Here is a 13,115-nt window from a genome sequence, read left to right as displayed (position 1 = left end):
ATGTTAATTAAAAGGTCTACTAACTAAAAAGTAACATCAAACTAATCAATTAGAAGCTTAAATACAAAATTTCTTAAAAATCATGAAATCAAAATGTTTGCTTTTTTCTTGTATGTTCCCCCACTCTAATCAAAAAATTTTGTGTAAATAACTTGCGCAGATTTATATTACGAACATTTTGGTACCAAATTTGCCCTGTTCGGTTGCTAGCAGGTTGTCAGCTTATCGAAAACTAAATCAGTTTTTGGTATAGCCAATGACAAATACGAAATAAAATACGAACAGTTAATTGGACTTTATGAGAAGATCAGTGGCGGCTCGTGGCTTTAGGGACAGGGTCGGCAAGGTTTTGTCTCCTCAGATAGGTATGCCATCTAATTAAAAGGCTTCAGTTTCATAGGAAATTTTTGGTTTTTGTTTTTTTTTATTTTTTTTTTGTTTTTTCCTATAAATTTAGAACCTAAACCTGTTTATAAATTAAGTCTATTTAGTCTATGTTGTTTCGAAGTAGCAAAATGGGTTATAACGTCATTGTAAAATTTATTATTGTTTTGGAGAGGTTTTAAAAGTTTTTTTTCTATTGACATTTGAAATTTGAGACAAGTTTGACATTCTCTCTTGTTTCATGGTGTTTCGACAATATGTTTTGACTCTTTTGAGACAACAGAGATCCCGTTCATTTGAGGCAGAATTTGCCCACATTTGAACACAATAATTTATTAATTTAGGGAACAGTTTGTTGTACCTAATGAATTGCAGTATATAAAATTATACATATTTTGTAACTTATCCCAACTTCCGAAAATATTTGGATCAGCATATAAACCTGTTAATCCATTTTCTTATTTTATTTGATTAAAGAATGATGGATAATTTTTAATGAACTTGTCTAATAGATATTTTGAAAATTCTTTGGCGTAACTTTTAAATTTTGAATCGTCAAAGAGGTCAATTACTTATAACAGTGAGTAAATAATAGTTTTGCCTGGTGCAATAGTTTTAACTTTTGCCTGGAGACCATACAATTCACCGGACATCAATGCAGCGCCGTCATAAATTTGCCTTACAAATTTATTTTTGATATCAAAAAATTTTAATATGTCCTTTAAAACACCAAAAATATATTCTGTCTTATGGCTTCTACTCACGTCTGAAAACCTAAAAACCTCTCATAAATATTAGACGTAACGCGTATCGAAGAAAAGTCAATGACATGTTACCTCTATCAGTAGTTTAGTCTATACCGAAAAGCATCAAAATGTAACTACTAATTGATTCTTTCATTCTGTGCTGTTTTAGGTACGCCGCTAAATGTCTTCGAGTCAGAAAATAAATTAGAAAATTTATTTGGCTATAGGATCATTTTTGAAAACTCTCTTACGCACAGCGCACAGGGATCACTTAACGTATGGGATCGATCGAATTCTTTTAAAAACAATGAATAAAATTTAGTCTGTATTATCTCACAGATATTTTTTTATTTCACAGAAACGAACATCATCAACTCTGATTAAATTAAATATTTAAAAAAATCTATAATGTGTCCATAAATGTGTGGGTCAGCACTGCCGACCCTGCCGACCCTGACAAGCCGCCACTGGAGAAGATGCCTACAAATCACCAAAGAGGATAGAATAAGAACAGAGGAAATATGGAGTAGAATGGAAGTAAAATGCTCAATTACAAAAAAGTTGGAAAACAGAGTCCTGCAGTGGTACAGGCATGTACAAAAAATGCCAGAGCACAAGTGGAAAAAAATAGAATAGTGGACTGGGACCCGCCGGGAAGAAGACGGAGAGGAATTTGATTATTTTGCATGTAATAAAAATTAAATTTTCTAATACAATGGCGTGCACGTTTTCAGAAGCAAAGTGTCTCAATTCATGTCTGTTGTCAGTTAGGTATTATGACATGATTTTTGCCACTACTTGTGGAATATTGATTGTACCTATTCTAGCATGTAAGCCACCCCATTAGATTAAATAGATCTTTTTTGGAGCTGTATGTAACGTGAAAATTCCTGTATGACCTAATTTTGATTACATATTTTTCAAAATTTTTTTAACATAATTAATAAGATCACTCTCTTTATAGTGGTGCTTAAGCATTTGACCATAGCTCCGAAGATGGTTTTATAAGCCAAAAGTGCTCAGCTAGGAATTAATAAATTTTACAGACTTCAAAAATATTTTTACTTTTTTTCTTTTCCCAGTCATTCAGGTGTAATAAGTGTATATAAGTTGGCTGGAAAGTCCCTTTGCACTAATAATAATAATGTTTCAACACCGCACCAATGTTTATTTGCGTTCCAGCGCATGTAAAGAATAAAAAACAAGCACCGAAAAATGGTAAGCCATATGACAACAAGAATAAAACCCACTTTTACGTAAGAACATTTTTGTTTACTTTAAAAAAATGTATTAAAGGAAACCTGAAACTATTTGTTGGTACAACACTGCACCGCGGCTGAGAAACGACATCGTTAGATATCTTTCGAGGTAACAATGCACTATTCGATCACAGCATACTCCGAAGATATACCTTATTACATAAATGGATGTCGTGAATGTCACTGCTTCCACTAAAATACCACGCTTTTTATCAATCACGTTGTTACGAGTACGTCAGCCTTTATGCCAACAACTATGTTGTCGGGATGTTGGGATTAAAAATAGTAGGTATATTAAATAAAACCACGAAAAAATAAAATAAAAAAAACCAATGGGAAAATCCCAATAGTTGGCTGTATACCATAGTTTAAAAACTCATACAGAAGTAAAAACTTCAAATTGTATTCTGGTATAAAATCGTTTATTAAAAACTATCTAAAAAGTCATCCAAATGGATTGCAAAACGTTTTCGTTCTAATTCAGAACATCTTCAGTGCCTAGAATGAAGTATTTCCACGTTAGATTAAAGCAAAAAAGTTAAAATTGTGACTGTAAGAAAGAAAAAACATGTGGTAATACTTACATTCTGCAGAGTAGTTTGAAACTAGCACACTATTTAAAGTGGTAACCCCATAATATATGGTTTACATATTATATATTAATAGAATATGTTGACTACAAGTCGATGTTGTTAATAGTTATAATAGAATACATACCTAAAGGGCAACATGCTTCCCTGCTCGAAAATGATAGGTACTTGCCAGTTCAATGAGCACAGACCAACTAAGAAAATAGGAAAAATAGAAATCCTATTTTCTCAGTTGGTCTGTGCTCATTGAACTGGCAAGTACCTAGCATTTTCGAGCAGGGAAGCATGTTGCCCTTTAGGCATGTAGTCAATGTAGTATATCTAGAACCGGCTCGGTGACCTCTATTCACCGTATATAAAGTATTTCCGTTTCCCAATGAAACACCCTGTATAATTATGTGAACAGATCTGACAGTTTTCGTTCTTGCTTGTCTTCCTCGACCTCTAAGTACACGATTTCGTGGGTCATCTGATTTTAGACAAATCCTGGCTTTTTCTGAAAATATCACATTTTGTCAATTCCCAAAGTTCCAGTTTTGGTAGTCAAGATATCAATTTAGGCGATCAGCCTTGTGCTGCCTGCATAACTCGGGAACCCATAACTATCTTCTGCTGTATACCTCTTGGTATGAACTCTTCTTCTTATCGTTTCAACTGAAACAGTCACACCTGTAGCTTCCAAAAGCTGCCTTTGGAGATGCAGGTGAGAAATGGTTAGGTGTCTTCCATCTGATTGGATAGTTAAACGATCGTGGTGAGTTGTTATTACCTTTTGGCGACTTTTCCTTGCTTTATTTTTGACCTTTCTTAATTCCTGTTACCTAGCATAGGTTTTGGACAGAACGCCCTGTGTTACTCCTAGCTCTGCAGCTATGTCCTCTGAGAATATTACTTGCTCCATAAGACCAATAATCTTTCCCCGTCGTAAGTCCTATAACCTCACATAATATAACATAATATAAGCCATATTTTCGTTTTTGGATGAAAAGTTAGTTTATTTATTTTCGTTCAATTTGCAACTCAAACAAATAATCTATACCGTACCGAGCTGCACTATCTGATTGTCTTATCAATTTGTTTATTTTCAATAAAAACCTTTATTCTTCGCAACAATAACAAAGCGTTTTCAAAAGAAATAAATAGTGATTCCATATACGTTTGGTTGTATGTATTTATAATATTGAATGACTATTGGATGTGAAAGTAGAGTTGCCAATGTAGACGAGCGGTGGGTAGTGTGGCTAAATGTTAGATATCTAGGATAAGTAATACATAGCAATAGAGTACCATAGACACATGTACATGATATATTTAGAGCAGTATACAGTGCGTCTCTAACATCTCTACAACATATTTTATGAATTATAAAAATTAAATTAATAAATTTCTGATCGGTACTCATTGGAGGTCCCGCAGAAATTCCGATACAATTAGTGTCTCTTTGGAAAGACAATGAAGTCGACTTTTCAAAGTAACAAGACATTTACTCAACACATACTACACATTACTCCCCTAAGCTAGATATAAATATCTGTAATTACGTGGCTAAAGGTTTAACACCAAGGCCAGAAAACAAACAAAAAAAAATAAAATTCTGTGTAATTGAACCAAGGCATTATCATAGTCTTTATGATATTGCACTGACGTCTTTTTCTATTCAATCGCCTATTCGTTTTGAATATCAGCGATCATACTGGCTGTAATTATTTTATTGACTAATGCTTTAAATAGATTAGTTATTATTGTGGAGAACCATTTCCTCAGTTTTTTTAACCATGAGTTTCTTCTTCTCCCAATTTTTCGCTTTCCGAATACTTTGCCTTGGAGAATTATTTTTAGTAATCTATATTTGGTGCCGTTTCGCGTTATGTATCCGAAACATTCTACTGTATCCTTTTAATCGTGTGCATTGTACACCACTTCTCTTTCTTTTTTTTGTTGGTTATCTTATCCGTCCATGATATCCTAAGGATTCGCATGTATAGCCACATGTCAAATACCTCAAGTTTCTTCTCCATGGCAATGGCTTCAGTGAGTGCCCAGGATTCAACTCCATATAGTATTAAGAAGATGTAACATCATAGGAGCCCTACTTTCATGTACAGATTAAAGTTGTGGTTTTTAAAGACTTGCGTCATGTTGACTTAGTCTTCTCTATTACATTTTTTATCTCCTGTGACTGATCCGAGCGATATAATAAACTGTTTTCCTCGGTCTACTGGTGTATTCTTGATAAGCAGTTGGGTATCTCAAATTTTATTCTTTATGTTTATTTCAGAGCTAGAAGTACATATTATATACGACGGAGATGCAAGGTGGATAACAATAATAACTGGGTAAAAAACAGAAGAATATAATGGAATGACGACATAAGCCGAATGACAACAAATAGGGTATTCAGGACAGCGAGAGACGGTTCCCCAATAGGAAGACGATCAGTGGGAAGACCACGAAAACGATGGAACGACAACTTACTAGAGGCAGATTGAAAAAACAGACAGAGTCATGTTTATACAAAAAAAAAAGAAGAGGTGTTTATTTCTAGTTTGGATAACATAACCAGTGATCCACATTTTATACAAAATACCTCTATACAAAATTAGTGGTAAGTAGACGAGATATAAATACACCTCTTCGTATATCCTATACACCAGGGGTCACCAATTAATGGACCGCGGTCCGCATCTGGACCGTGGGCTAGTTTTGTGCGGACCGCCATTAAATTAAGAATAGAGTGTTTGGCAATTTTGAAAATGTTTGGCCATGAAATTGTGTACTACATATTTGGCTCAACTTATGTGTGCGAAGCCGCTTTATCAAGAATGAACTTTATTAAAAATCGGTACAGATCTCAGCTAACAGATGAATAGCTCAACTCCCTAATGAGAATCAGTTGCACTAAACTCACTCCAAACTTCAGAAAGATTGTAAATAATAAAAAAAAAGAATGTGTGTGTACTTTGTACGCACGTAAGAAGTTATACTTCTACTACATATTATGTGGTTTTTAAGAGAATACCAAAAATTTTAAAAAATAAAAGAAAAAAACGCACACAAACACATTGAAAAATGCCACAAAGAAAAAATTATTTCTGAACGATAATAATTGTTGGCAAAAATTTTAAATACGCATTTTCTGAAAAAAAAAATTATATAACAAATATATGTACTTACAATCATAAAATGCATAAAAAAATTAAAAAAATAAAAACTTGCATCGGGAATCGAACCCGTGAATTTCGAGGCGCTTTGATTCGTAATCGAAGCCTAGACTCACTCGTCCAATTCCACATTATTTGTCATGTGGAAAAATAGGGTAACTGAACGTTTTACTGTTTGACAGTTGTTTTGAATATAATTAAATTATGTAGTTTAAATTTTGTGGAAGAAAATATTAAAATATAACAAAACAGTAAGAAAACAATATATTAGATGAAGATAGAAGGTAGAACTTTTGTTGGTAATCAAATTAAGTATGTAAATCAAAGCATTACATACCTACTAGATAAATAAATCTACGCCAAAAAATCATAATTTAAAAATAAAAATCGGACCTAATTTGGGATTTCTCTCTAAAATCCCCATTCTTGAGAAAATAAATGTATGTATTCCAACCTAATCCAAATGTATAATTACAATATGATTATAATAAAAACTACTTACCAAATTAGAATGAGTTTTCCTTGTCCAAAATAGCCCAAAAGTCCAAAAATATAGGTATATGAAAACTATTTAAAAAGGCAGTATAACTATTAACTAACTTTGTTTCTTTTCCCACAAATTTCAAAACGCAACAACCATAAATAATCAAACTACGTATAGCTGTGCCACAGCCGCCATATTGAATAATTTTTGACATGTCATTGAACATCCAATCAGAACAAAGTTATAATGCGCATGCGCCGGGGTCATAGGTTTTAACATATAAAAATTCACCCTCATATCGCCGGTAAAGAAGTATAACTTCAAAAATCATTTTTCTCACTGATAATTTAATTTTGTAAAGAGTTTTACGCTTATTGTTATAATTATTATAATCATTAATTTTGAATTTAAGTAAACTATACCTAATATATACCTATATAATCCGTATCTTTATCACATCTTTAGTGGGCCTTTTTTATAAAAAATATACCATTTTTGGTTTTTTATTTTACTTGATTACCCATTTAATTGACCTGGTTTTGCCAAGGTGTGTAAACATTTTAAAAATTTATCCTGGTGAAATTTTCGAAAACGTGATTAAAAATAAATCCTACTTTAATTTCTGAGTTGGACCGTATAAGAATTATCGATTTAGTTGAAGAAGGCCATTCTCACATCGGTTCGTGGCGGAAAGAGTGGGTGTTTCTCAGAGTGATGTCTCACGGATATGGAATAGGTTCCTCGAAGACAAACTCGATACGGAATAGAGCTCGGTCTGGTAGACCCCGAGTTACCAATGATCGACAGAATAGATATATTAGAATTTCCATCTGTAGAAGTTCTTCTATGTCTGTACCAGTCCTCCAAAGAGAATCCAGGCATGCTACAGGAGTCAGAGTATCGTTAACTACAATAAGAAGAAGAATTTTAGACTCAGGTATGAGGAGTCGGCGACCAATAAGAGTTCATCAGCTACAACCTAGACATGTTTTGGACTGCCTCCAGCGGGCTCAAGAACACATACAGCTCCCCCAACATTTTTGGAATTTTGCGCTTTTTTTAGACGAAACCAGAATCTGTTTAAATAGTGATAACCGACGAATTCGTGTGTGGCTAGTTGTGCAGCTCTTGTTGGTTCTCGTCACACACAAATTCGCCGGTTATCACTATTTAAACAGATTCTGGTCTCGTCTGAAAAAAGCACAAAATTCCAAAACAGTTGGGGGAGATCTATGTATTCTTGAGCCCACTGTAGGCGGTCCAAAACATGTCTAGGTTGTAGCTGAGGAACTCTTATTGGTCGACGACTCCTCAAACCTGAGTGTAAAATTCTTCTTCTTATTGTAGACAACGATACTCTGACACCTGTGGCATGCCTGAATTCTCTTTGGAGGGCTGGTACAGATATCGAAGAATTTCTAAGGATGGAAATTCTGATATATCTATTCTGTCGATCATTGGTAACTCGGGTCTACCAGACCCAGCCCTATTCCGTATCGAATTTGTCTCCAGGAACCTATTTCATATCCGTGAGACACATCACTCTTAGAAACACCCACTCTTTCCTCCATGAACCGCTGTGAATGGCCTTCTTCAACTAAATCGATAATTCTTATACGGTCCAACTCAGAAATTAAAGTACGATTCATTTTTAGTCACTTTTTCAAAAATTTCATCAGAATAATTTTCCAAATGTTTACACCTTGACAAAACCAGGTCAATAAATGGGTAATCAAATAAAATAAAAACCAAAAATGGTATATTTTTTATAAAAAAGGCCCATTAAATATGTGATAAAGATACGGATTTATAAAAGCGTAAACATCGTGAATACGAGGGGTGATGCATAACTTTTGAAACTATGTGTAATGTGTAACATCAAAACAATATACAATTAATTTATATTTTATTTACTGTATTACCAGAAAAGTATTCAACTCTACAGTGGCCAACAAACAATCAGATACTATTAGTTTTTCTTTCCATATTAGTCCATGTTATGAGACCGCTCCTGTATGAAAAATTTTCTGATTCGGTTTCTTTGCGGATTCCTGTTGAAAAATGTCCCCTTTAAACGAATCAGAATGGTTCCGGCGAAACAACTTTTTTAAAAAAATTCAAAATTTTCTTTTTGCTTCGAAAAATATATTTTTAGGTTTCTAGGGTTATTTTAAACAAAAAAGGTTTCTGAAAAGTTGATAGTTTTCGAATTATAAGCGATTTAATATTTTAAAAATAAGAAAACACGCATTTTCGATGCTTGAAAACGCATATTATGTAAATTATTAGTTTTTATTTGACCAAGTATGTACCTAAATTGAAATTTATACATTCAATTTCAAGATTCTAAGGAGTAATCGAGGACAAAAATAATGGCACGTTTACATGAGTTTTCAAGCTTTGAAAATGCTTATTTTCGCATTCTCAGATTTTAAATAGCTTAAAACTCGAAATCTATAAATTTTGAGAAAATGACAGATCTTTTTTGTTTAGGATGACTCAAAAATATGCAAAAAACATTTTCGCGGGCAAAAAGAGGTAATGTTTTGAATTTATTAAAGTTTCTGCCGAAAAATTTCGTCCGGCACCCTTTTGATTTTTTTCTAGGAAACATTTTTTAACAAAAATCCGCAAATATACCGAATCAGAACAACCAGACACAGGTAGCATTAAATCCGAACCTCGGAAGTGTCATAGGTTTTCGAAACGGATCCTCAGGGAAACTAATTGGTGACCCCTGCTATGCACTATGTAATTCTTTTGTTTGAAGTAGAAAGTTAAAATTATTTTTACACAAAGAGCCTTTTTAGATATTTTATAAATATATTTAATTAGACGCCATTATATCATTTTGTGTATTGATGTCATCAAACCGATCCAAGAGAAAAGAAAAGGTATTTAATGTCACTATCTATTGCGCAAGTTAATGAAATGTCAGAGTAATGAATATATCCTAATTAGAGTATATCCTAATTAGCAATATGTTTTGCCAATTAGGATATACATTACTCTGAATATGCATTTCTGATTTCGAAGAAGTCAGTCAAAGACAAAATATCCTCTTTTGTCAACTCCTCCTCGGTGTGTAGTATAACAGATTTACTTGATTGAAATACGAAACGGTGACTTTTTGGAAAAATTAAAAACTGTTTCGAGGAAGGTACACAAAAACTCCTTTACATATTTCAACCGCTGCTGTGAACTTAGAAACCAACAGAAAGCCCGCGATTAAAATGTTGCTTGACTACACAAATCTCGAGCTCGTAGAGATATATTCATGAAAAACGCGGGTAATATCGAAAATGAAATTTCCTTAAAAAAAAAGCAACTAACTTATGCACGGGAGCCAAAATGAAAAAATAAATTCTTAATGCAGCTTCGACGATATTTTCAATAGCGTGCTTTAATTTAATAAGTCAAATATTAATGAAATTTTCGACATTCTTCGATAAGGTTTCCTTTTTGCGGATTGATACTAAACTGATTTGAAATGTTAACCGTTACCTCCTGTACGGTTTCGGACCAGTGATGTTAATAAAATATAGGTAAAGGTATTTGAGATATTATCAAAAAACAAAATATATACAGGGTGGGGCATTAGTGCGAGATAGTAAAATTAATGGTTTGCCGTAAGAGATACGAAAACAGTTATTTAGGTAAAAATTGGGGCATAGACGGGAGCATAATTTAAAAAATATTATCAAATATACAGGGCCACCCGTATTGACAGGGTGACACAAATTTATGTTTTTTTTTTATGAAACACTCTGTATATTTTTACATTTTTGGAATCTCCTCGATGTCTTGTTTCGTAAAATAAATATTATACGAGGTAGTTTAAGAGATAATTACGTGTTTTTGCTAATTTCGTAGCCACATTCACACCCTGTAGAATTCCAGTGATTTTAGCTCAACATTTCTATTTATCACATGGTTTCCCAATCCACTAAATATCGCACAAGAATACAGGGAAAACATAACAGGAATATTAACAATACTAACAGAAATCTACCCCAAACTCGAAGACAGACGCATTAAATCTAGAATTACACGAATAAAGAAGAAAATACGTCGTCCACTAAATCTAGAACAAGTTGAAAATGATGACAACTCCGAAGATACAGATGTTTCTCAAGGAAACCCCAATTAAAAAAAAGCAGTAAAATAAAAATATGAACAATAAATGGATATTATTTAGGGGAATATACAAGAATTATTTACATACATCGAAACACTTCAACTTCTAATAAAAGAAATAAACCCACAAAGTATAAATATATCTACAAGAAAGTAACTTTAAAAACAACAAAAAATATAACTTAAAACATTTTTTCTACAACCGTGTTAAAAATGCAATTTTAGCACTCCATACGAGCGTTAAAAACGCTACTTTAAGGCACTAGTGGTTTAAAATTTTTAAGGCACTGCAGTTCGTATTGACCGTATATTCAATTTTCATGTAATGTCAAAAAATATAAAAATGGAATGTCAGTCAAGTTCAAGTAAAAATTTTTGTAGATATTGTCCTGTAAGTACGTTTGTAGAAAAAATATTGTATGATACGCGTGTTAAAAAGTACATTTTTAAGGCACGTATATGAATTGCAGAACTCGCTATCGCTCATTCTGCAAACTTTCACATGCGTGCCTTAAACGTGTACTTTTAACAATTATATCATAAATAACTATTAATTCCTACTACATATTATATTGTAATGAAATGATATTTTATGGTAGTTTTTTATTTCTTGAGCACTCCCTATACCGAAGTGGTTATTTGTGAGTTATTCGTGATTCTGTAAGCCAAACATTAATTGCAACAAAAATTACGTGAAATTTTCAACCAAAATATTCAACCAAAAATAATTTTTCGAAAAATAAATACATATTAATCTAGACAGGTCCTTAATTTATTAATATTGGATTTTCTTCTCCTTAAAGTGCCTATCCGTTCCGGATGTTGGCGATCATCATGGTTATCTTGACTTTGTTTACAGCAGCGCGAAACAGTTCAGTGGTAGGGGAACATCCGTAAACTACGTCGTAAAAATTTTGGAGTTTTTAATACCCTCCCCCCTTCCGTCGTAAAGCGTCGTTTGCAGTTGACTCCCACTCAGACCGACGTCGCAATTGCAACTCATGACCCCCTTTTTAGTGTTTTTTTTTAATTCCATGGTATTCCTAGATTTTTAAAAGTTAGCTCTCAAAGTTTATTTACGAATGTTTCCAAATCAGTATTACTATGAAGCTCATTAATATCCGCGTACTCTCTCAATTCACTGTACAACTAATAATTAGCTTTATAGGGACAAAAAACAACACTTTTATCGGAATTCCTATGCTTTCTTAACTGCATCATATAAATCCTGAAACTTATTTTGTTTTGATTTCAATGCCATTTCTTTTATTAAGTATAAAGAGGTACAATGTACTAAATAATAAATAGAATAGAATATTTTGTTTCTATTTATTCTTTTAGAATTTTTTCACACAGAGTATTCAGTGAATAAGTAAACAGTTTAATATTTATTGCTTCCAGACGTTGTTCTGAAAAGAAGCGTTTGTTTAAAGACATAGAACAATGTTTTCTTGTTTGTTATTCTGTATAAACCTGCTAGCAATATTATTAAGGCTGTTAGTGATAAAAACGAAATGAAAAGTATGCAATAGAAGTAATATACAAATTCTTATTCATTCTAAAATAGGGTATATTTTTTATATTCGTGAACTTCAAACGACGTTGGATGCGCACTTATGGTCCCCTCTCCCCTGTCGTATACCGGCGTAATAAGCAAAGTCCCCCTCCCCCTTTTCAACGACGTAGTTTATGGATGCTCCCTAGTCGTATTATACCACTTTCGTAAATTTTGAAGCCTGGAAATACCAGATAATATTAGATGAGATATCAAAATACCTACGTTAAGATTGTTGGCCCGTAAATTATTAATAAAAAAAATGAATGTGTGTGTACTTTGTAAGCACCTTAGAAGTTATACTTCTATTATATGATTTCAACGAAATAAATATATTTTAAACAGTTTATTTGAATTTTATTTAAACATTAAACTAATTTTAATACTTAGGTACTACTTTCCAAAAATTTTTATTAAAATAATACAAAAAAATTAAAAAATTAGTTATTCTAGTTAAATTCTTATTCATCTTAAACTAAAAAATCTAGTAACTAACTTTATACTGTGGGTGTGCGCGTACTTTATACTACTGTCATTTTTATAAAAATTCACTCTCAACATTTTTCTCAATCGCGCCTAAAGAAGTATAACTTCAAAAAGATAGAATATTCTACCTAGTTGGCTATGAGAGTACAATTGCTTAAACATTTGACATTATACTATTTGTATAGTTCCAGTAAGTTTATCATTGCTGATGATAAATTCTTATGGCTAGTATTGCACATTTTTGTTGTAAAGTTCTAGCACAAAAACCATATTAATCCTCATTAGAAAAATTTATATTAGTAATGGTAACAAA

Source organism: Diabrotica virgifera, chromosome 7 (assembly GCF_917563875.1).
Source record: "Diabrotica virgifera virgifera chromosome 7, PGI_DIABVI_V3a".
NCBI classification, from domain to species: Eukaryota; Metazoa; Arthropoda; class Insecta; order Coleoptera; family Chrysomelidae; genus Diabrotica; species Diabrotica virgifera.
Note: the sequence above shows the minus strand (reverse complement) of the source record.